The sequence below is a fragment of the Lissotriton helveticus genome, chromosome 8, assembly GCF_964261635.1.
Source record: "Lissotriton helveticus chromosome 8, aLisHel1.1, whole genome shotgun sequence".
NCBI classification, from domain to species: Eukaryota; Metazoa; Chordata; class Amphibia; order Caudata; family Salamandridae; genus Lissotriton; species Lissotriton helveticus.
Genome location: NC_136069.1, coordinates 1,540,357,095 through 1,540,376,787, shown reverse-complemented (window position 1 = coordinate 1,540,376,787; position 19,693 = coordinate 1,540,357,095). Strand labels below are relative to the sequence as shown.

General features: G+C 42.9%; 21 non-coding genes across 21 annotated transcripts; all 21 read right to left on the bottom strand.

Annotated features, from left to right (window-relative positions):
- Positions 1–7: 7 nt before the first annotated feature.
- TRNAL-CAG (transfer RNA leucine (anticodon CAG)) lies at positions 8–90 on the bottom strand. Its single transcript has one exon. It is a non-coding gene; the product is annotated as a tRNA-Leu (tRNA).
- Positions 91–722: 632 nt separating this feature from the next.
- On the bottom strand, positions 723–805 carry TRNAL-UAG (transfer RNA leucine (anticodon UAG)). The gene has a single exon. It is a non-coding gene; the product is annotated as a tRNA-Leu (tRNA).
- A 3,122-nt stretch (positions 806–3,927) lies between these two features.
- Positions 3,928–4,010, bottom strand: TRNAL-AAG (transfer RNA leucine (anticodon AAG)). Its single transcript has one exon. It is a non-coding gene; the product is annotated as a tRNA-Leu (tRNA).
- A 190-nt stretch (positions 4,011–4,200) lies between these two features.
- TRNAL-CAG (transfer RNA leucine (anticodon CAG)) lies at positions 4,201–4,283 on the bottom strand. Its single transcript has one exon. It is a non-coding gene; the product is annotated as a tRNA-Leu (tRNA).
- A 632-nt stretch (positions 4,284–4,915) lies between these two features.
- On the bottom strand, positions 4,916–4,998 carry TRNAL-UAG (transfer RNA leucine (anticodon UAG)). The gene has a single exon. It is a non-coding gene; the product is annotated as a tRNA-Leu (tRNA).
- Positions 4,999–6,024: 1,026 nt separating this feature from the next.
- On the bottom strand, positions 6,025–6,107 carry TRNAL-AAG (transfer RNA leucine (anticodon AAG)). The gene has a single exon. It is a non-coding gene; the product is annotated as a tRNA-Leu (tRNA).
- A 2,013-nt stretch (positions 6,108–8,120) lies between these two features.
- TRNAL-AAG (transfer RNA leucine (anticodon AAG)) lies at positions 8,121–8,203 on the bottom strand. The gene has a single exon. It is a non-coding gene; the product is annotated as a tRNA-Leu (tRNA).
- Positions 8,204–8,392: 189 nt separating this feature from the next.
- Positions 8,393–8,475, bottom strand: TRNAL-CAG (transfer RNA leucine (anticodon CAG)). Its single transcript has one exon. It is a non-coding gene; the product is annotated as a tRNA-Leu (tRNA).
- A 1,741-nt stretch (positions 8,476–10,216) lies between these two features.
- On the bottom strand, positions 10,217–10,299 carry TRNAL-AAG (transfer RNA leucine (anticodon AAG)). Its single transcript has one exon. It is a non-coding gene; the product is annotated as a tRNA-Leu (tRNA).
- Positions 10,300–10,488: 189 nt separating this feature from the next.
- TRNAL-CAG (transfer RNA leucine (anticodon CAG)) lies at positions 10,489–10,571 on the bottom strand. Its single transcript has one exon. It is a non-coding gene; the product is annotated as a tRNA-Leu (tRNA).
- A 632-nt stretch (positions 10,572–11,203) lies between these two features.
- TRNAL-UAG (transfer RNA leucine (anticodon UAG)) lies at positions 11,204–11,286 on the bottom strand. The gene has a single exon. It is a non-coding gene; the product is annotated as a tRNA-Leu (tRNA).
- A 1,026-nt stretch (positions 11,287–12,312) lies between these two features.
- On the bottom strand, positions 12,313–12,395 carry TRNAL-AAG (transfer RNA leucine (anticodon AAG)). Its single transcript has one exon. It is a non-coding gene; the product is annotated as a tRNA-Leu (tRNA).
- Positions 12,396–12,584: 189 nt separating this feature from the next.
- Positions 12,585–12,667, bottom strand: TRNAL-CAG (transfer RNA leucine (anticodon CAG)). The gene has a single exon. It is a non-coding gene; the product is annotated as a tRNA-Leu (tRNA).
- Positions 12,668–13,299: 632 nt separating this feature from the next.
- Positions 13,300–13,382, bottom strand: TRNAL-UAG (transfer RNA leucine (anticodon UAG)). Its single transcript has one exon. It is a non-coding gene; the product is annotated as a tRNA-Leu (tRNA).
- Positions 13,383–14,408: 1,026 nt separating this feature from the next.
- Positions 14,409–14,491, bottom strand: TRNAL-AAG (transfer RNA leucine (anticodon AAG)). Its single transcript has one exon. It is a non-coding gene; the product is annotated as a tRNA-Leu (tRNA).
- A 189-nt stretch (positions 14,492–14,680) lies between these two features.
- TRNAL-CAG (transfer RNA leucine (anticodon CAG)) lies at positions 14,681–14,763 on the bottom strand. The gene has a single exon. It is a non-coding gene; the product is annotated as a tRNA-Leu (tRNA).
- Positions 14,764–15,395: 632 nt separating this feature from the next.
- On the bottom strand, positions 15,396–15,478 carry TRNAL-UAG (transfer RNA leucine (anticodon UAG)). The gene has a single exon. It is a non-coding gene; the product is annotated as a tRNA-Leu (tRNA).
- A 1,027-nt stretch (positions 15,479–16,505) lies between these two features.
- Positions 16,506–16,588, bottom strand: TRNAL-AAG (transfer RNA leucine (anticodon AAG)). Its single transcript has one exon. It is a non-coding gene; the product is annotated as a tRNA-Leu (tRNA).
- A 189-nt stretch (positions 16,589–16,777) lies between these two features.
- Positions 16,778–16,860, bottom strand: TRNAL-CAG (transfer RNA leucine (anticodon CAG)). The gene has a single exon. It is a non-coding gene; the product is annotated as a tRNA-Leu (tRNA).
- A 1,741-nt stretch (positions 16,861–18,601) lies between these two features.
- On the bottom strand, positions 18,602–18,684 carry TRNAL-AAG (transfer RNA leucine (anticodon AAG)). Its single transcript has one exon. It is a non-coding gene; the product is annotated as a tRNA-Leu (tRNA).
- A 904-nt stretch (positions 18,685–19,588) lies between these two features.
- TRNAL-UAG (transfer RNA leucine (anticodon UAG)) lies at positions 19,589–19,671 on the bottom strand. Its single transcript has one exon. It is a non-coding gene; the product is annotated as a tRNA-Leu (tRNA).
- Between the last annotated feature and the right edge of the window lie 22 nt (positions 19,672–19,693).

Below are 19,693 nucleotides of genomic sequence, written 5' to 3'. Positions count from 1 at the left end.
ACAGGTTTGTCAGAAGTGGGATTTGAACCCACGTCTCCAGAAGAGACTGCGTCCTGAACACAGCACCTTAGACCACTCAGCCATCCTGACTTGCATTTGCAGCACCTTCCACAAGCCAGACAGCCATGCAAGTTTGGTACCGAAAAGGCATGCCCTCAATTTATTTATCCCATTATAAGCATTTCCAACAGATCTTTGAACAATCCATACAGAGCAGTACCTATGAAGAACTCTTTAGACCTTTAAAGCGTACAAAGAGAAAGTGCTATTCACCAGCCACTTGAACGGCCCAAAGCTGCTTTGAAATTGAGTCAACAGCCACATCTTGGCTGACTAAAGCAAATTCAACAAGGGAGCTCAATGTCACAACATAGGGTGGAATACGCAAATCTAAGCAGCCCCTGATCACAGCCCTGAGGACATTGCTGTAAGTGTGCTGGAGTACAGCTGTCTACCAGGTGCTTGGCATTCTTCCAAATTTGCATGGCCTGTCTGGCCAGGGAATACAAGAGCATGACTCTTCTAGATGAGCTCTTACATGGGTCCTAAGCTCATTTGGTAAGGATTGCACTTTATCAGCAAGACTTTGTACAACAGAAATATATGAGAAACCCAAGCTCTCTTGACTAGACGAGGACGGAATAACGTCCCAGGTGAAGACGAACAGATGCAACTTCCATCAGATGTTATCCTGATGAAGAAGATTATATCTCCAAAAGTCATGTCAGAAGTGGGATTCGAACCCACGCCTCCAGAGGAGACTGCAGCCTAAACACAGCGCCTTAGACCACTCGGCCATCCTGACAGTGGAGAGTCCTAAGAAATGTATAAAAGTCACTCAGAAATTTCTGCGTCCATGCAAGCTTGAAATAATTTCAACCTTCAAACACAAGGTGCAACTTTTTGCACAGGACAATAAACACAGAAGATCACATATGAAAGCATTTAATTTTACAGGTGTACTGTTTTTATGCTTTTAGAATAACTTATACCTCTCACCAGCTATTTAGGGTTCTGTATCCTACTCACAAAATTACCTTGCCTGCGACCTCTCTCTTTATACACAAACAACTACTGCTCAGGAAGTAGGAAGGCAGAAGGGGGGGCAGTTTATGCAAATTTATGCTGTCAATGTGCCTTGCAGATTCATGCAGAATTTCTAGTTCCTTCCTGGAAACAAGAGAGCAGGCCTTGTTTCAGATCAACTGTCCCTAGCAAGGAACATCTGAGCACATCCATTCTTTTGCTCTCTAGCCCCTGGCTTGGGACTCACCCTCACTGGCTGAGGAGTGAAGTTCTGCATACCAACGTTGAATAGAAGGTATGTTTGTGATTGGTTTGAGATGGGTGGGAGGTCAAGAGCAGGGAAAAGCAAGTCACCTTCCCTTCTAGTCTCCTCTTCTATGCCTACCTGCCGTTCACTCACTCTGTCTTTGTTTCATTCTCTCCTTCCTCAACACCCCATCTCACTCACTGGCTCTATCATTTGTGCTCTTTCCCCTTGCTCTTCATTTCATAGTGGAAACATCTCTTGAATGGATCATTAGAAAATGAGGTTACATAAAATTAAAAATCTACTTATTGGAAACCAAAAATATCACAAGACTGAATGTAAGCCATTTCTTCAATAAAAGGGATTTTTTAGGCACCCCCCAAAAAACACATAAAACACCACTAGTGCTAGAAGAATATTATACGAGCTTGAAGACAGAATTGGGCAAATTCATTTGCAGTTGAAACTGAAGTTTGGTACTTATTCAGATATTATATGCACTGCCAATTTTTAGCTGAGATTCTGAAGGAACGCAGAGACAAAATGGACATAAAGTTTTGTCTGAAGTGGGATTCGAACCCACGCCTCCAGGAGAGACTGCGGCCTTAATGCAGTGCCTTAGACCACTCGGCCATCCTGACCACAAGTTGCTTGTTCATCTACATAGTGAGAAAGATAGTGTGAACAAAAAAAACACACATCTTAGGCCATGAGTGGCTATAGCAAGAAAAAAACTCACTGCACTTTTCCAAAAAGACAACCATATAAGCACATGTGAGGGAAATGATCTGATTTTCTCCCTCAAGAAAAAAGAAGATTAAACACAGGTTTGTCAGAATTGGGATTTGAACCCACGTCTCCAGAAGAGACTGCGACCTGAACGCAGCGCCTTAGACCACTCGGCCATCCTGACTTGCATTTTCAGCACCTTCCACAAGCCAGACAGCCATGCAAGTTTGGTACCGAAAAGGCATGCCCTCAATTTATTTATCCCATTATAAGCATTTCCAACAGATCTTTGAACAATCCATACAGAGCAGTACCTATGAAGAACTCTTTAGAACTTTAATGAGTACAAAGAGAAAGTGCTATTCACCAGCCACTTGAACGGCCCAAAGCTGCTTTGAAATTGAGTCAACAGCCACATCTTGGCTGACTAAAGCAAATTCAACAAGGGAGCTCAATGTCACAACATAGGGTGGAATACACAAATCTAAGCAGCCCCTGATCACAGCCCTGAGGACATTGCTGTAAGTGTGCTGGAGTACAGCTGTCTACCAGGTGCTTGGCATTCTTCCAAATTTGCATGGCCTGTCTGGCCAGGGAATACAAGAGCATGACTCTTCTAGATGAGCTCTTACATGGGTCCTAAGCTCATTTGGTAAGGATTGCACTTTATCAGCAAGACTTTGTAAAACAGAAATATATGAGAAACCCAAGCTCTCTTGACTAGACGAGGACGGAATAACGTCCCAGGTGAAGACGAAGAGATGCAACTTCCATCAGATGTTATCCTGATGAAGAAGATTATATCTCCGAAAGTCATTTCAGAAGTGGGATTCAAACCCACGCCTCCAGAGGAGACTGCAGCCTAAACACAGCGCCTTAGACCACTCGGCCATCCTGACAGTGAAGAGTCCTAAGAAATGTATAAAAGTCACTCAGAAATTTCTGCGTCCATGCAATCTTGAAATAATTTCAACCTTCAAACACAAGGGGCAACTTTTTGCACTGGACAATAAACACAGAAGATCACATATGAAAGCATTTCATTTCACAGGTGTACTGTTTTTATGCTTTTAGAATAACTTATACCTCTCACCAGCTATTTAGGGTTCTGTATCCTACTCACAAAATTATCTTGCCTGCGACCTCTCTCTTTATACACAAACAACTATTGCTCAGGAAGTAGGAAGGCAGAAGGTGGGGCAGTTTATGCAAATTTATGCTGTCAATGTGCCTTGCAGATTCATGCAGAATTTCTAGATCCTTGCTGGAAACAAGAGAGCAGGCCTTGTTTCAGATCAACTGTCCCTAGCAAGGAACGTCTGAGCACATCCATTCTTTTGCTCTCTAGCCCCTGGCTTGGGACTCACCCTCACTGGCTGAGGAGTGAAGTTCTGCATACCAACGTTGCATAGAAGGTATGTTTGTGATTGGTTTGAGATGGGTGGGAGGTCAAGAGCAGGGAAAAGCAAGTCACCTTCACTTCTAGTCTCCTCTTCTATGCCTACCTGCCGTTCACTCACTCTGTCTTTGTTTCATTCTCTCCTTCCTCAACACCCCATCTCACTCACTGGCTCTATCATTTGTGCTCTTTCCCCTTGCTCTTCATTTCATAGTGGAAACATCTCTTGAATGGATCATTAGAAAATGAGGTTACATAAAATTAAAAATCTACTTATTGGAAACCAAACATATCACAAGACTGAATGTAAGCCATTTCATCAATAAAAGGGATTTTTTAGGCACCCCCCAAAAAACACATAAAACACCACTAGTACTAGAAGAATATTATACGAGCTTGAAGACAGAATTGGGCAAATTCATTTGCAGTTGAAACTGAAGTTTGGTACTTATTCAGATATTATATGCACTGCCAATTTTTAGCTGAGATTCTGAAGGAACGCAGTGACAAAATGGACTTAAAGTTTTGTCAGAAGTGGGATTCGAACCCACGCCTCCAGGAGAGACTGCGGCCTTAACGCAGCACCTTAGACCACTCGGCCATCCTGACCACATGTTGCTTGTCCATCTACATAGTGAGAAAGATAGTGTGAACAAAAAAATACACACATCTTAGGCCATAAGTGGCTATAGCAAGAAAAAAATTCACTGCACTTTTCCAAAAAGACAACCATATAAGCCCATGTGAGGGAAATGATCTGATTTTCTCCCTCAAGAAAAAAGAAGATTAAACACAGGTTTGTCAGAAGTGGGATTTGAACCCACGTCTCCAGAAGAGACTGCGTCCTGAACACAGCACCTTAGACCACTCAGCCATCCTGACTTGCATTTGCAGCACCTTCCACAAGCCAGACAGCCATGCAAGTTTGGTACCGAAAAGGCATGCCCTCAATTTATTTATCCCATTATAAGCATTTCAAACAGATCTTTGAACAATCCATACAGAGCTGTACCTATGAAGAACTCTTTAGACCTTTAAAGCGTACAAAGAGAAAGTGCTATTCACCAGCCACTTGAACGGCCCAAAGCTGCTTTGAAATTGAGTCAACAGCCACATCTTGGCTGACTAAAGCAAATTCAACAAGGGAGCTCAATGTCACAACATAGGGTGGAATACGCAAATCTAAGCAGCCCCTGATCACAGCCCTGAGGACATTGCTGTAAGTGTGCTGGAGTACAGCTGTCTACCAGGTGCTTGGCATTCTTCCAAATTTGCATGGCCTGTCTGGCCAGGGAATACAAGAGCATGACTCTTCTAGATGAGCTCTTACATGGGTCCTAAGCTCATTTGGTAAGGATTGCACTTTATCAGCAAGACTTTGTACAACAGAAATATATGAGAAACCCAAGCTCTCTTGACTAGACGAGGACGGAATAACGTCCCAGGTGAAGACGAACAGATGCAACTTCCATCAGATGTTATCCTGATGAAGAAGATTATATCTCCAAAAGTCATGTCAGAAGTGGGATTCGAACCCACGCCTCCAGAGGAGACTGCAGCCTAAACACAGCGCCTTAGACCACTCGGCCATCCTGACAGTGGAGAGTCCTAAGAAATGTATAAAAGTCACTCAGAAATTTCTGCGTCCATGCAAGCTTGAAATAATTTCAACCTTCAAACACAAGGTGCAACTTTTTGCACAGGACAATAAACACAGAAGATCACATATGAAAGCATTTAATTTTACAGGTGTACTGTTTTTATGCTTTTAGAATAACTTATACCTCTCACCAGCTATTTAGGGTTCTGTATCCTACTCACAAAATTACCTTGCCTGCGACCTCTCTCTTTATACACAAACAACTACTGCTCAGGAAGTAGGAAGGCAGAAGGGGGGGCAGTTTATGCAAATTTATGCTGTCAATGTGCCTTGCAGATTCATGCAGAATTTCTAGTTCCTTCCTGGAAACAAGAGAGCAGGCCTTGTTTCAGATCAACTGTCCCTAGCAAGGAACATCTGAGCACATCCATTCTTTTGCTCTCTAGCCCCTGGCTTGGGACTCACCCTCACTGGCTGAGGAGTGAAGTTCTGCATACCAACGTTGAATAGAAGGTATGTTTGTGATTGGTTTGAGATGGGTGGGAGGTCAAGAGCAGGGAAAAGCAAGTCACCTTCCCTTCTAGTCTCCTCTTCTATGCCTACCTGCCGTTCACTCACTCTGTCTTTGTTTCATTCTCTCCTTCCTCAACACCCCATCTCACTCACTGGCTCTATCATTTGTGCTCTTTCCCCTTGCTCTTCATTTCATAGTGGAAACATCTCTTGAATGGATCATTAGAAAATGAGGTTACATAAAATTAAAAATCTACTTATTGGAAACCAAAAATATCACAAGACTGAATGTAAGCCATTTCTTCAATAAAAGGGATTTTTTAGGCACCCCCCAAAAAACACATAAAACACCACTAGTGCTAGAAGAATATTATACGAGCTTGAAGACAGAATTGGGCAAATTCATTTGCAGTTGAAACTGAAGTTTGGTACTTATTCAGATATTATATGCACTGCCAATTTTTAGCTGAGATTCTGAAGGAACGCAGAGACAAAATGGACATAAAGTTTTGTCAGAAGTGGGATTCGAACCCACGCCTCCAGGAGAGACTGCGGCCTTAATGCAGTGCCTTAGACCACTCGGCCATCCTGACCACAAGTTGCTTGTTCATCTACATAGTGAGAAAGATAGTGTGAACAAAAAAAACACACATCTTAGGCCATGAGTGGCTATAGCAAGAAAAAAACTCACTGCACTTTTCCAAAAAGACAACCATATAAGCACATGTGAGGGAAATGATCTGATTTTCTCCCTCAAGAAAAAAGAAGATTAAACACAGGTTTGTCAGAATTGGGATTTGAACCCACGCCTCCAGAAGAGACTGCGACCTGAACGCAGCGCCTTAGACCACTCGGCCATCCTGACTTGCATTTTCAGCACCTTCCACAAGCCAGACAGCCATGCAAGTTTGGTACCGAAAAGGCATGCCCTCAATTTATTTATCCCATTATAAGCATTTCCAACAGATCTTTGAACAATCCATACAGAGCAGTACCTATGAAGAACTCTTTAGAACTTTAATGAGTACAAAGAGAAAGTGCTATTCACCAGCCACTTGAACGGCCCAAAGCTGCTTTGAAATTGAGTCAACAGCCACATCTTGGCTGACTAAAGCAAATTCAACAAGGGAGCTCAATGTCACAACATAGGGTGGAATACACAAATCTAAGCAGCCCCTGATCACAGCCCTGAGGACATTGCTGTAAGTGTGCTGGAGTACAGCTGTCTACCAGGTGCTTGGCATTCTTCCAAATTTGCATGGCCTGTCTGGCCAGGGAATACAAGAGCATGACTCTTCTAGATGAGCTCTTACATGGGTCCTAAGCTCATTTGGTAAGGATTGCACTTTATCAGCAAGACTTTGTAAAACAGAAATATATGAGAAACCCAAGCTCTCTTGACTAGACGAGGACGGAATAACGTCCCAGGTGAAGACGAAGAGATGCAACTTCCATCAGATGTTATCCTGATGAAGAAGATTATATCTCCGAAAGTCATTTCAGAAGTGGGATTCAAACCCACGCCTCCAGAGGAGACTGCAGCCTAAACACAGCGCCTTAGACCACTCGGCCATCCTGACAGTGAAGAGTCCTAAGAAATGTATAAAAGTCACTCAGAAATTTCTGCGTCCATGCAATCTTGAAATAATTTCAACCTTCAAACACAAGGGGCAACTTTTTGCACTGGACAATAAACACAGAAGATCACATATGAAAGCATTTCATTTCACAGGTGTACTGTTTTTATGCTTTTAGAATAACTTATACCTCTCACCAGCTATTTAGGGTTCTGTATCCTACTCACAAAATTATCTTGCCTGCGACCTCTCTCTTTATACACAAACAACTATTGCTCAGGAAGTAGGAAGGCAGAAGGTGGGGCAGTTTATGCAAATTTATGCTGTCAATGTGCCTTGCAGATTCATGCAGAATTTCTAGATCCTTGCTGGAAACAAGAGAGCAGGCCTTGTTTCAGATCAACTGTCCCTAGCAAGGAACGTCTGAGCACATCCATTCTTTTGCTCTCTAGCCCCTGGCTTGGGACTCACCCTCACTGGCTGAGGAGTGAAGTTCTGCATACCAACGTTGCATAGAAGGTATGTTTGTGATTGGTTTGAGATGGGTGGGAGGTCAAGAGCAGGGAAAAGCAAGTCACCTTCACTTCTAGTCTCCTCTTCTATGCCTACCTGCCGTTCACTCACTCTGTCTTTGTTTCATTCTCTCCTTCCTCAACACCCCATCTCACTCACTGGCTCTATCATTTGTGCTCTTTCCCCTTGCTCTTCATTTCATAGTGGAAACATCTCTTGAATGGATCATTAGAAAATGAGGTTACATAAAATTAAAAATCTACTTATTGGAAACCAAACATATCACAAGACTGAATGTAAGCCATTTCATCAATAAAAGGGATTTTTTAGGCACCCCCCAAAAAACACATAAAACACCACTAGTACTAGAAGAATATTATACGAGCTTGAAGACAGAATTGGGCAAATTCATTTGCAGTTGAAACTGAAGTTTGGTACTTATTCAGATATTATATGCACTGCCAATTTTTAGCTGAGATTCTGAAGGAACGCAGTGACAAAATGGACTTAAAGTTTTGTCAGAAGTGGGATTCGAACCCACGCCTCCAGGAGAGACTGCGGCCTTAACGCAGTGCCTTAGACCACTCGGCCATCCTGAGTACATGTTGCTTGTCCATCTACATAGTGAGAAAGATAGTGTGAACAAAAAAAACACACATCTTAGGCCATAAGTGGCTATAGCAAGAAAAAAACTCACTGCACTTTTCCAAAAAGACAACCATATAAGCCCATGTGAGGGAAATGATCTGATTTTCTCCCTCAAGAAAAAAGAAGATTAAACACAGGTTTGTCAGAAGTGGGATTTGAACCCACGCCTCCAGAAGAGACTGCGACCTGAACGCAGCACCTTAGACCACTCGGCCATCCTGACTTGCATTTGCAGCACCTTCCACAAGCCAGACAGCCATGCAAGTTTGGTACCGAAAAGGCATGCCCTCAATTTATTTATCCCATTATAAGCATTTCCAACAGATCTTTGAACAATCCATACAGAGCAGTACCTATGAAGAACTCTTTAGACCTTTAAAGCGTACAAAGAGAAAGTGCTATTCACCAGCCACTTGAACGGCCCAAAGCTGCTTTGAAATTGAGTCAACAGCCACATCTTGGCTGACTAAAGCAAATTCAACAAGGGAGCTCAATGTCACAACATAGGGTGGAATACGCAAATCTAAGCAGCCCCTGATCACAGCCCTGAGGACATTGCTGTAAGTGTGCTGGAGTACAGCTGTCTACCAGGTGCTTGGCATTCTTCCAAATTTGCATGGCCTGTCTGGCCAGGGAATACAAGAGCATGACTCTTCTAGATGAGCTCTTACATGGGTCCTAAGCTCATTTGGTAAGGATTGCACTTTATCAGCAAGACTTTGTAAAACAGAAATATATGAGAAACCCAAGCTCTCTTGACTAGACGAGGACGGAATAACGTCCCAGGTGAAGACGAAGAGATGCAACTTCCATCAGATGTTATCCTGATGAAGAAGATTATATCTCCAAAAGTCATTTCAGAAGTGGGATTCGAACCCACGTCTCCAGAGGAGACTGCAGCCTAAACACAGCGCCTTAGACCACTCGCCCATCCTGACAGTGAAGAGTCCTAAGAAATGTATAAAAGTCACTCAGAAATTTCTGCGTCCATGCAAGCTTGAAATAATTTCAACCTTCAAACACAAGGTGCAACTTTTTGCACAGGACAATAAACACAGAAGATCACATATGAAAGCATTTCATTTCACAGGTGTACTGTTTTTATGCTTTTAGAATAACTTATACCTCTCACCAGCTATTTAGGGTTCTGTATCCTACTCACAAAATTATCTTTCCTGCGACCTCTCTCTTTATACACAAACAACTATTGCTCAGGAAGTAGGAAGGCAGAAGGTGGGGCAGTTTATGCAAATTCATGCTGTCAATGTGCCTTGCAGATTCATGCAGAATTTCTAGATCCTTGCTGGAAACAAGAGAGCAGGCCTTGTTTCAGATCAACTGTCCCTAGCAAGGAACGTCTGAGCACATCCATTCTTTTGCTCTCTAGCCCCTGGCTTGGGACTCACCCTCACTGGCTGAGGAGTGAAGTTCTGCATACCAACGTTGCATAGAAGGTATGTTTGTGATTGGTTTGAGATGGGTGGGAGGTCAAGAGCAGGGAAAAGCAAGTCACCTTCACTTCTAGTCTCCTCTTCTATGCCTACCTGCCGTTCACTCACTCTGTCTTTGTTTCATTCTCTCCTTCCTCAACACCCCATCTCACTCACTGGCTCTATCATTTGTGCTCTTTCCCCTTGCTCTTCATTTCATAGTGGAAACATCTCTTGAATGGATCATTAGAAAATGAGGTTACATAAAATTAAAAATCTACTTATTGGAAACCAAAAATATCACAAGACTGAATGTAAGCCATTTCTTCAATAAAAGGGATTTTTTAGGCACCCCCCAAAAAACACATAAAACACCACTAGTGCTAGAAGAATATTATACGAGCTTGAAGACAGAATTGGGCAAATTCATTTGCAGTTGAAACTGAAGTTTGGTACTTATTCAGATATTATATGCACTGCCAATTTTTAGCTGAGATTCTGAAGGAACGCAGTGACAAAATGGACTTAAAGTTTTGTCAGAAGTGGGATTCGAACCCACGCCTCCAGGAGAGACTGTGGCCTTAACGCAGCGCCTTAGACCACTCGGCCATCCTGACCACATGTTGCTTGTCCATCTACATAGTGAGAAAGATAGTGTGAACAAAAAAAACACACATCTTAGGCCATAAGTGGCTATAGCAAGAAAAAAACTCACTGCACTTTTCCAAAAAGACAACCATATAAGCCCATGTGAGGGAAATGATCTGATTTTCTCCCTCAAGAAAAAAGAAGATTAAACACAGGTTTGTCAGAAGTGGGATTTGAACCCACGCCTCCAGAAGAGACTGCGACCTGAACGCAGCGCCTTAGACCACTCGGCCATCCTGACTTGCATTTGCAGCCCCTTCCACAAGCCAGACAGCCATGCAAGTTTGGTACCGAAAAGGCATGCCCTCAATTTATTTATCCCATTATAAGCATTTCCAACAGATCTTTGAACAATCCATACAGAGCAGTACCTATGAAGAACTCTTTAGACCTTTAAAGCGTACAAAGAGAAAGTGCTATTCACCAGCCACTTGAACGGCCCAAAGCTGCTTTGAAATTGAGTCAACAGCCACATCTTGGCTGACTAAAGCAAATTCAACAAGGGAGCTCAATGTCACAACATAGGGTGGAATACGCAAATCTAAGCAGCCCCTGATCACAGCCCTGAGGACATTGCTGTAAGTGTGCTGGAGTACAGCTGTCTACCAGGTGCTTGGCATTCTTCCAAATTTGCATGGCCTGTCTGGCCAGGGAATACAAGAGCATGACTCTTCTAGATGAGCTCTTACATGGGTCCTAAGCTCATTTGGTAAGGATTGCACTTTATCAGCAAGACTTTGTACAACAGAAATATATGAGAAACCCAAGCTCTCTTGACTAGACGAGGACGGAATAACGTCCCAGGTGAAGACGAACAGATGCAACTTCCATCAGATGTTATCCTGATGAAGAAGATTATATCTCCAAAAGTCATGTCAGAAGTGGGATTCGAACCCACGCCTCCAGAGGAGACTGCGGCCTAAATACAGCGCCTTAGACCACTCGGCCATCCTGACAGTGGCGAGTCCTAAGAAATGTATAAAAGTCACTCAGAAATTTCTGCGTCCATGCAAGCTTGAAATAATTTCAACCTTCAAACACAAGGTGCAACTTTTTGCACAGGACAATAAACACAGAAGATCACATATGAAAGCATTTCATTTCACAGGTGTACTGTTTTTATGCTTTTAGAATAACTTATACCTCTCACCAGCTATTTAGGGTTCTGTATCCTACTCACAAAATTACCTTGCCTGCGACCTCTCTCTTTATACACAAACAACTACTGCTCAGGAAGTAGGAAGGCAGAAGGTGGGGCAGTTTATGCACATTTATGCTGTCAATGTGCCTTGCAGATTCATGCAGAATTTCTAGTTCCTTGCTGGAAACAAGAGAGCAGGCCTTGTTTCAGATCAACTGCCCCTAGCAAGGAACGTCTGAGCACATCCATTCTTTTGCTCTCTAGCCCCTGGCTTGGGACTCACCCTCACTGGCTGAGGAGTGAAGTTCTGCATACCAACGTTGAATAGAAGGTATGTTTGTGATTGGTTTGAGATGGGTGGGAGGTCAAGAGCAGGGAAAAGCAAGTCACCTTCACTTCTAGTCTCCTCTTCTATGCCTACCTGCCGTTCACTCACTCTGTCTTTGTTTCATTCTCTCCTTCCTCAACACCCCATCTGACTCACTGGCTCTATCATTTGTGCTCTTTCCCCTTGCTCTTCATTTCATAGTGGAAACATCTCTTGAATGGATCATTAGAAAATAAGGTTACATAAAATTAAAAATCTACTTATTGGAAAACAAAAATATCACAAGACTGAATGTAAGCCATTTCTTCAATAAAAGGGATTTTTTAGGCACCCCCCAAAAAACACATAAAACACCACTAGTGCTAGAAGAATATTATACGAGCTTGAAGACAGAATTGGGCAAATTCATTTGCAGTTGAAACTGAAGTTTGGTACTTATTCAGATATTATATGCACTGCCAATTTTTAGCTGAGATTCTGAAGGAACGCAGAGACAAAATGGACTTAAAGTTTTGTCAGAAGTGGGATTCGAACCCACGCCTCCAGGAGAGACTGCGGCCTTAACGCAGCGCCTAAGACCACTCGGCCATCCTGACCACATGTTGCTTGTTCATCTACATAGTGATAAAGATAGTGTGAACAAAAAAAACACACATCTTAGGCCATGAGTGGCTATAGCAAGAAAAAAATTCACTGCACTTTTCCAAAAAGACAACCATATAAGCCCATGTGAGGGAAATGATCTGATTTTCTCCCTCAAGAAAAAAGAAGATTAAAGACAGGTTTGTCAGAAGTGGGATTTGAACCCACGCCTCCAGAAGAGACTGCGACCTGAACGCAGCGCCTTAGACCACTCGGCCATCCTGACTTGCATTTGCAGCACCTTCCACAAGCCAGACAGCCATGCAAGTGGGGTACCGAAAAGGCATGCCCTCAATTTATTTATCCCATTATAAGCATTTCCAACAGATCTTTGAACAATCCATACAGAGCAGTACCTATGAAGAACTCTTTAGACCTTTAATGAGTACAAAGAGAAAGTGCTATTCACCAGCCACTTGAACGGCCCAAAGCTGCTTTGAAATTGAGTCAATAGCCACATCTTGGCTGACTAAAGCAAATTCAACAAGGGATCTCAATGTCACAACATAGGGTGGAATTCGCAAATCTAAGCAGCCCCTGATCACTGCCCTGAGGAAATTGCTGTAAGTGTGCTGGAGTCCAGCTGTCTACCAGGTGCTTGGCATTCTTCCAAATTTGTATGGCCTGTCTGGCCAGGGAATACAAGAGAATGACTCTTCTAGATGAGCTCTTACATGGGTCATAAGCTCATTTGGTAAGGATTGCACTTTATCAGCAAGACTTTGTACAACAGAAATATATGAGAAACCCAAGCTCTCTTGACTAGACGAGGATAGAATAACGTCCCAGGTGAAGACGAACAGAAGCAACTTCCATCAGATGTTATCCTGATGAAGAAGATTATATCTCCAAAAGTCATTTCAGAAGTGGGATTTGAACCCACGCCTCCATAGGAGACTGCGGCCTAAACACAGCGCCTTAGACCACTCGGCCATCCTGACAGTGAAGAGTCCTAAGAAATGTATAAAAGTCACTCAGAAATGTCTGCGTCCATGCAAGCTTGAAATAATTTCAACCTTCAAACACAAGGTGCAACTTTTTGCACAGGACAATAAACACAGAAGATCACATATGAAAGCATTTCATTTCACAGGTGTACTGTTTTTATGCTTTTAGAATAACTTATACCTCTCACCAGCTATTTAGGGTTCTGTATCCTACTCACAAAATTATCTTGCCTGCGACCTCTCTCTTTATACACAAACAACTATTGCTCAGGAAGTAGGAAGGCAGAAGGTGGGGCAGTTTATGCAAATTTATGCTGTCAATGTGCCTTGCAGATTCATGCAGAATTTCTAGATCCTTGCTGGAAACAAGAGAGCAGGCCTTGTTTCAGATCAACTGTCCCTAGCAAGGAACGTCTGAGCACATCCATTCTTTTGCTCTCTAGCCCCTGGCTTGGGACTCACCCTCACTGGCTGAGGAGTGAAGTTCTGCATACCAACGTTGCATAGAAGGTATGTTTGTGATTGGTTTGAGATGGGTGGGAGGTCAAGAGCAGGGAAAAGCAAGTCACCTTCACTTCTAGTCTCCTCTTCTATGCCTACCTGCCGTTCACTCACTCTGTCTTTGTTTCATTCTCTCCTTCCTCAACACCCCATCTCACTCACTGGCTCTATCATTTGTGCTCTTTCCCCTTGCTCTTCATTTCATAGTGGAAACATCTCTTGAATGGATCATTAGAAAATGAGGTTACATAAAATTAAAAATCTACTTATTGGAAACCAAACATATCACAAGACTGAATGTAAGCCATTTCATCAATAAAAGGGATTTTTTAGGCACCCCCCAAAAAACACATAAAACACCACTAGTACTAGAAGAATATTATACGAGCTTGAAGACAGAATTGGGCAAATTCATTTGCAGTTGAAACTGAAGTTTGGTACTTATTCAGATATTATATGCACTGCCAATTTTTAGCTGAGATTCTGAAGGAACGCAGTGACAAAATGGACTTAATGTTTTGTCAGAAGTGGGATTCGAACCCACGCCTCCAGGAGAGACTGCGGCCTTAACGCAGTGCCTTAGACCACTCGGCCATCCTGAGTACATGTTGCTTGTCCATCTACATAGTGAGAAAGATAGTGTGAACAAAAAAAACACACATCTTAGGCCATAAGTGGCTATAGCAAGAAAAAAACTCACTGCACTTTTCCAAAAAGACAACCATATAAGCCCATGTGAGGGAAATGATCTGATTTTCTCCCTCAAGAAAAAAGAAGATTAAACACAGGTTTGTCAGAAGTGGGATTTGAACCCACGCCTCCAGAAGAGACTGCGACCTGAACGCAGCGCCTTAGACCACTCGGCCATCCTGACTTGCATTTGCAGCACCTTCCACAAGCCAGACAGCCATGCAAGTTTGGTACCGAAAAGGCATGCCCTCAATTTATTTATCCCATTATAAGCATTTCCAACAGATCTTTGAACAATCCATACAGAGCAGTACCTATGAAGAACTCTTTAGACCTTTAAAGCGTACAAAGAGAAAGTGCTATTCACCAGCCACTTGAACGGCCCAAAGCTGCTTTGAAATTGAGTCAACAGCCACATCTTGGCTGACTAAAGCAAATTCAACAAGGGAGCTCAATGTCACAACATAGGGTGGAATACGCAAATCTAAGCAGCCCCTGATCACAGCCCTGAGGACATTGCTGTAAGTGTGCTGGAGTACAGCTGTCTACCAGGTGCTTGGCATTCTTCCAAATTTGCATGGCCTGTCTGGCCAGGGAATACAAGAGCATGACTCTTCTAGATGAGCTCTTACATGGGTCCTAAGCTCATTTGGTAAGGATTGCACTTTATCAGCAAGACTTTGTACAACAGAAATATATGAGAAACCCAAGCTCTCTTGACTAGACGAGGACGGAATAACGTCCCAGGTGAAGACGAACAGATGCAACTTCCATCAGATGTTATCCTGATGAAGAAGATTATATCTCCAAAAGTCATGTCAGAAGTGGGATTCGAACCCACGCCTCCAGAGGAGACTGCGGCCTAAATACAGCGCCTTAGACCACTCGGCCATCCTGACAGTGGCGAGTCCTAAGAAATGTATAAAAGTCACTCAGAAATTTCTGCGTCCATGCAAGCTTGAAATAATTTCAACCTTCAAACACAAGGTGCAACTTTTTGCACAGGACAATAAACACAGAAGATCACATATGAAAGCATTTCATTTCACAGGTGTACTGTTTTTATGCTTTTAGAATAACTTATACCTCTCACCAGCTATTTAGGGTTCTGTATCCTACTCACAAAATTACCTTGCCTGCGACCTCTCTCTTTATACACAAACAACTACTGCTCAGGAAGTAGGAAGGCAGAAGGTGGGGCAGTTTATGCACATTTATGCTGTCAATGTGCCTTGCAGATTCATGCAGAATTTCTAGTTCCTTGCTGGAAACAAGAGAGCAGGCCTTGTTTCAGATCAACTGCCCCTAGCAAGGAACGTCTGAGCACATCCATTCTTTTGCTCTCTAGCCCCTGGCTTGGGACTCACCCTCACTGGCTGAGGAGTGAAGTTCTGCATACCAACGTTGAATAGAAGGTATGTTTGTGATTGGTTTGAGATGGGTGGGAGGTCAAGAGCAGGGAAAAGCAAGTCACCTTCACTTCTAGTCTCCTCTTCTATGCCTACCTGCCGTTCACTCACTCTGTCTTTGTTTCATTCTCTCCTTCCTCAACACCCCATCTGACTCACTGGCTCTATCATTTGTGCTCTTTCCCCTTGCTCTTCATTTCATAGTGGAAACATCTCTTGAATGGATCATTAGAAAATAAGGTTACATAAAATTAAAAATCTACTTATTGGAAAACAAAAATATCACAAGACTGAATGTAAGCCATTTCTTCAATAAAAGGGATTTTTTTAGGCACCCCCCAAAAAACACATAAAACACCACTAGTGCTAGAAGAATATTATACGAGCTTGAAGACAGAATTGGGCAAATTCATTTGCAGTTGAAACTGAAGTTTGGTACTTATTCAGATATTATATGCACTGCCAATTTTTAGCTGAGATTCTGAAGGAACGCAGAGACAAAATGGACTTAAAGTTTTGTCAGAAGTGGGATTCGAACCCACGCCTCCAGGAGAGACTGCGGCCTTAATGCAGTGCCTTAGACCACTCGGCCATCCTGACCACAAGTTGCTTGTTCATCTACATAGTGAGAAAGATAGTGTGAACAAAAAAAACACACATCTTAGGCCATAAGTGGCTATAGCAAGAAAAAAACTCACTGCACTTTTCCAAAAAGACAACCATATAAGCCCATGTGAGGGAAATGATCTGATTTTCTCCCTCAAGAAAAAAGAAGATTAAACACAGGTTTGTCAGAAGTGGGATTTGAACCCACACCTCCAGAAGAGACTGCGACCTGAACGCAGTGCCTTAGACCACTCGGCCATCCTGACTTGCATTTTCAGCACCTTCCACAAGCCAGACAGCCATGCAAGTTTGGTACCGAAAAGGCATGCCCTCAATTTATTTATCCCATTATAAGCATTTCCAACAGATCTTTGAACAATCCATACAGAGCAGTACCTATGAAGAACTCTTTAGAACTTTAATGAGTACAAAGAGAAAGTGCTATTCACCAGCCACTTGAACGGCCCAAAGCTGCTTTGAAATTGAGTCAACAGCCACATCTTGGCTGACTAAAGCAAATTCAACAAGGGAGCTCAATGTCACAACATAGGGTGGAATACACAAATCTAAGCAGCCACTGATCACAGCCCTGAGGACATTGCTGTAAGTGTGCTGGAGTACAGCTGTCTACCAGGTGCTTGGCATTCTTCCAAATTTGCATGGCCTGTCTGGCCAGGGAATACAAGAGCATGACTCTTCTAGATGAGCTCTTACATGGGTCCTAAGCTCATTTGGTAAGGATTGCACTTTATCAGCAAGACTTTGTAAAACAGAAATATATGAGAAACCCAAGCTCTCTTGACTAGACGAGGACGGAATAACGTCCCAGGTGAAGACGAAGAGATGCAACTTCCATCAGATGTTATCCTGATGAAGAAGATTATATCTCCAAAAGTCATTTCAGAAGTGGGATTCAAACCCACGCCTCCAGAGGAGACTGCAGCCTAAACACAGCGCCTTAGACCACTCGGCCATCCTGACAGTGAAGAGTCCTAAGAAATGTATAAAAGTCACTCAGAAATTTCTGCGTCCATGCAATCTTGAAATAATTTCAACCTTCAAACACAAGGGGCAACTTTTTGCACTGGACAATAAACACAGAAGATCACATATGAAAGCATTTCATTTCACAGGTGTACTGTTTTTATGCTTTTAGAATAACTTATACCTCTCACCAGCTATTTAGGGTTCTGTATCCTACTCACAAAATTATCTTGCCTGCGACCTCTCTCTTTATACACAAACAACTATTGCTCAGGAAGTAGGAAGGCAGAAGGTGGGGCAGTTTATGCAAATTTATGCTGTCAATGTGCCTTGCAGATTCATGCAGAATTTCTAGATCCTTGCTGGAAACAAGAGAGCAGGCCTTGTTTCAGATCAACTGTCCCTAGCAAGGAACGTCTGAGCACATCCATTCTTTTGCTCTCTAGCCCCTGGCTTGGGACTCACCCTCACTGGCTGAGGAGTGAAGTTCTGCATACCAACGTTGCATAGAAGGTATGTTTGTGATTGGTTTGAGATGGGTGGGAGGTCAAGAGCAGGGAAAAGCAAGTCACCTTCACTTCTAGTCTCCTCTTCTATGCCTACCTGCCGTTCACTCACTCTGTCTTTGTTTCATTCTCTCCTTCCTCAACACCCCATCTCACTCACTGGCTCTATCATTTGTGCTCTTTCCCCTTGCTCTTCATTTCATAGTGGAAACATCTCTTGAATGGATCATTAGAAAATGAGGTTACATAAAATTAAAAATCTACTTATTGGAAACCAAACATATCACAAGACTGAATGTAAGCCATTTCATCAATAAAAGGGATTTTTTAGGCACCCCCCAAAAAACACATAAAACACCACTAGTACTAGAAGAATATTATACGAGCTTGAAGACAGAATTGGGCAAATTCATTTGCAGTTGAAACTGAAGTTTGGTACTTATTCAGATATTATATGCACTGCCAATTTTTAGCTGAGATTCTGAAGGAACGCAGTGACAAAATGGACTTAATGTTTTGTCAGAAGTGGGATTCGAACCCACGCCTCCAGGAGAGACTGCGGCCTTAACGCAGTGCCTTAGACCACTCGGCCATCCTGAGTACATGTTGCTTGTCCATCTACATAGTGAGAAAGATAGTGTGAACAAAAAAAACACACATCTTAGGCCATAAGTGGCTATAGCAAGAAAAAAACTCACTGCACTTTTCCAAAAAGACAACCATATAAGCCCATGTGAGGGAAATGATCTGATTTTCTCCCTCAAGAAAAAAGAAGATTAAACACATGTTTGTCAGAAGTGGGATTTGAACCCACGCCTCCAGAAGAGACTGCGACCTGAACGCAGCACCTTAGACAACTCGGCCATCCTGACTTGCATTTGCAGCACCTTCCACAAGCCAGACAGCCATGCAAGTTTGGTACCGAAAAGGCATGCCCTCAATTTATTTATCCCATTATAAGCATTTCCAACAGATCTTTGAACAATCCATACAGAGCAGTACCTATGAAGAACTCTTTAGACCTTTAAAGCGTACAAAGAGAAAGTGCTATTCACCAGCCACTTGAACGGCCCAAAGCTGCTTTGAAATTGAGTCAACAGCCACATCTTGGCTGACTAAAGCAAATTCAACAAGGGAGCTCAATGTCACAACATAGGGTGGAATACGCAAATCTAAGCAGCCCCTGATCACAGCCCTGAGGACATTGCTGTAAGTGTGCTGGAGTACAGCTGTCTACCAGGTGCTTGGCATTCTTCCAAATTTGCATGGCCTGTCTGGCCAGGGAATACAAGAGCATGACTCTTCTAGATGAGCTCTTACATGGGTCCTAAGCTCATTTGGTAAGGATTGCACTTTATCAGCAAGACTTTGTAAAACAGAAATATATGAGAAACCCAAGCTCTCTTGACTAGACGAGGACGGAATAACGTCCCAGGTGAAGACGAAGAGATGCAACTTCCATCAGATGTTATCCTGATGAAGAAGATTATATCTCCAAAAGTCATTTCAGAAGTGGGATTCGAACCCACGTCTCCAGAGGAGACTGCAGCCTAAACACAGCGCCTTAGACCACTCGGCCATCCTGACAGTGAAGAGTCCTAAGAAATGT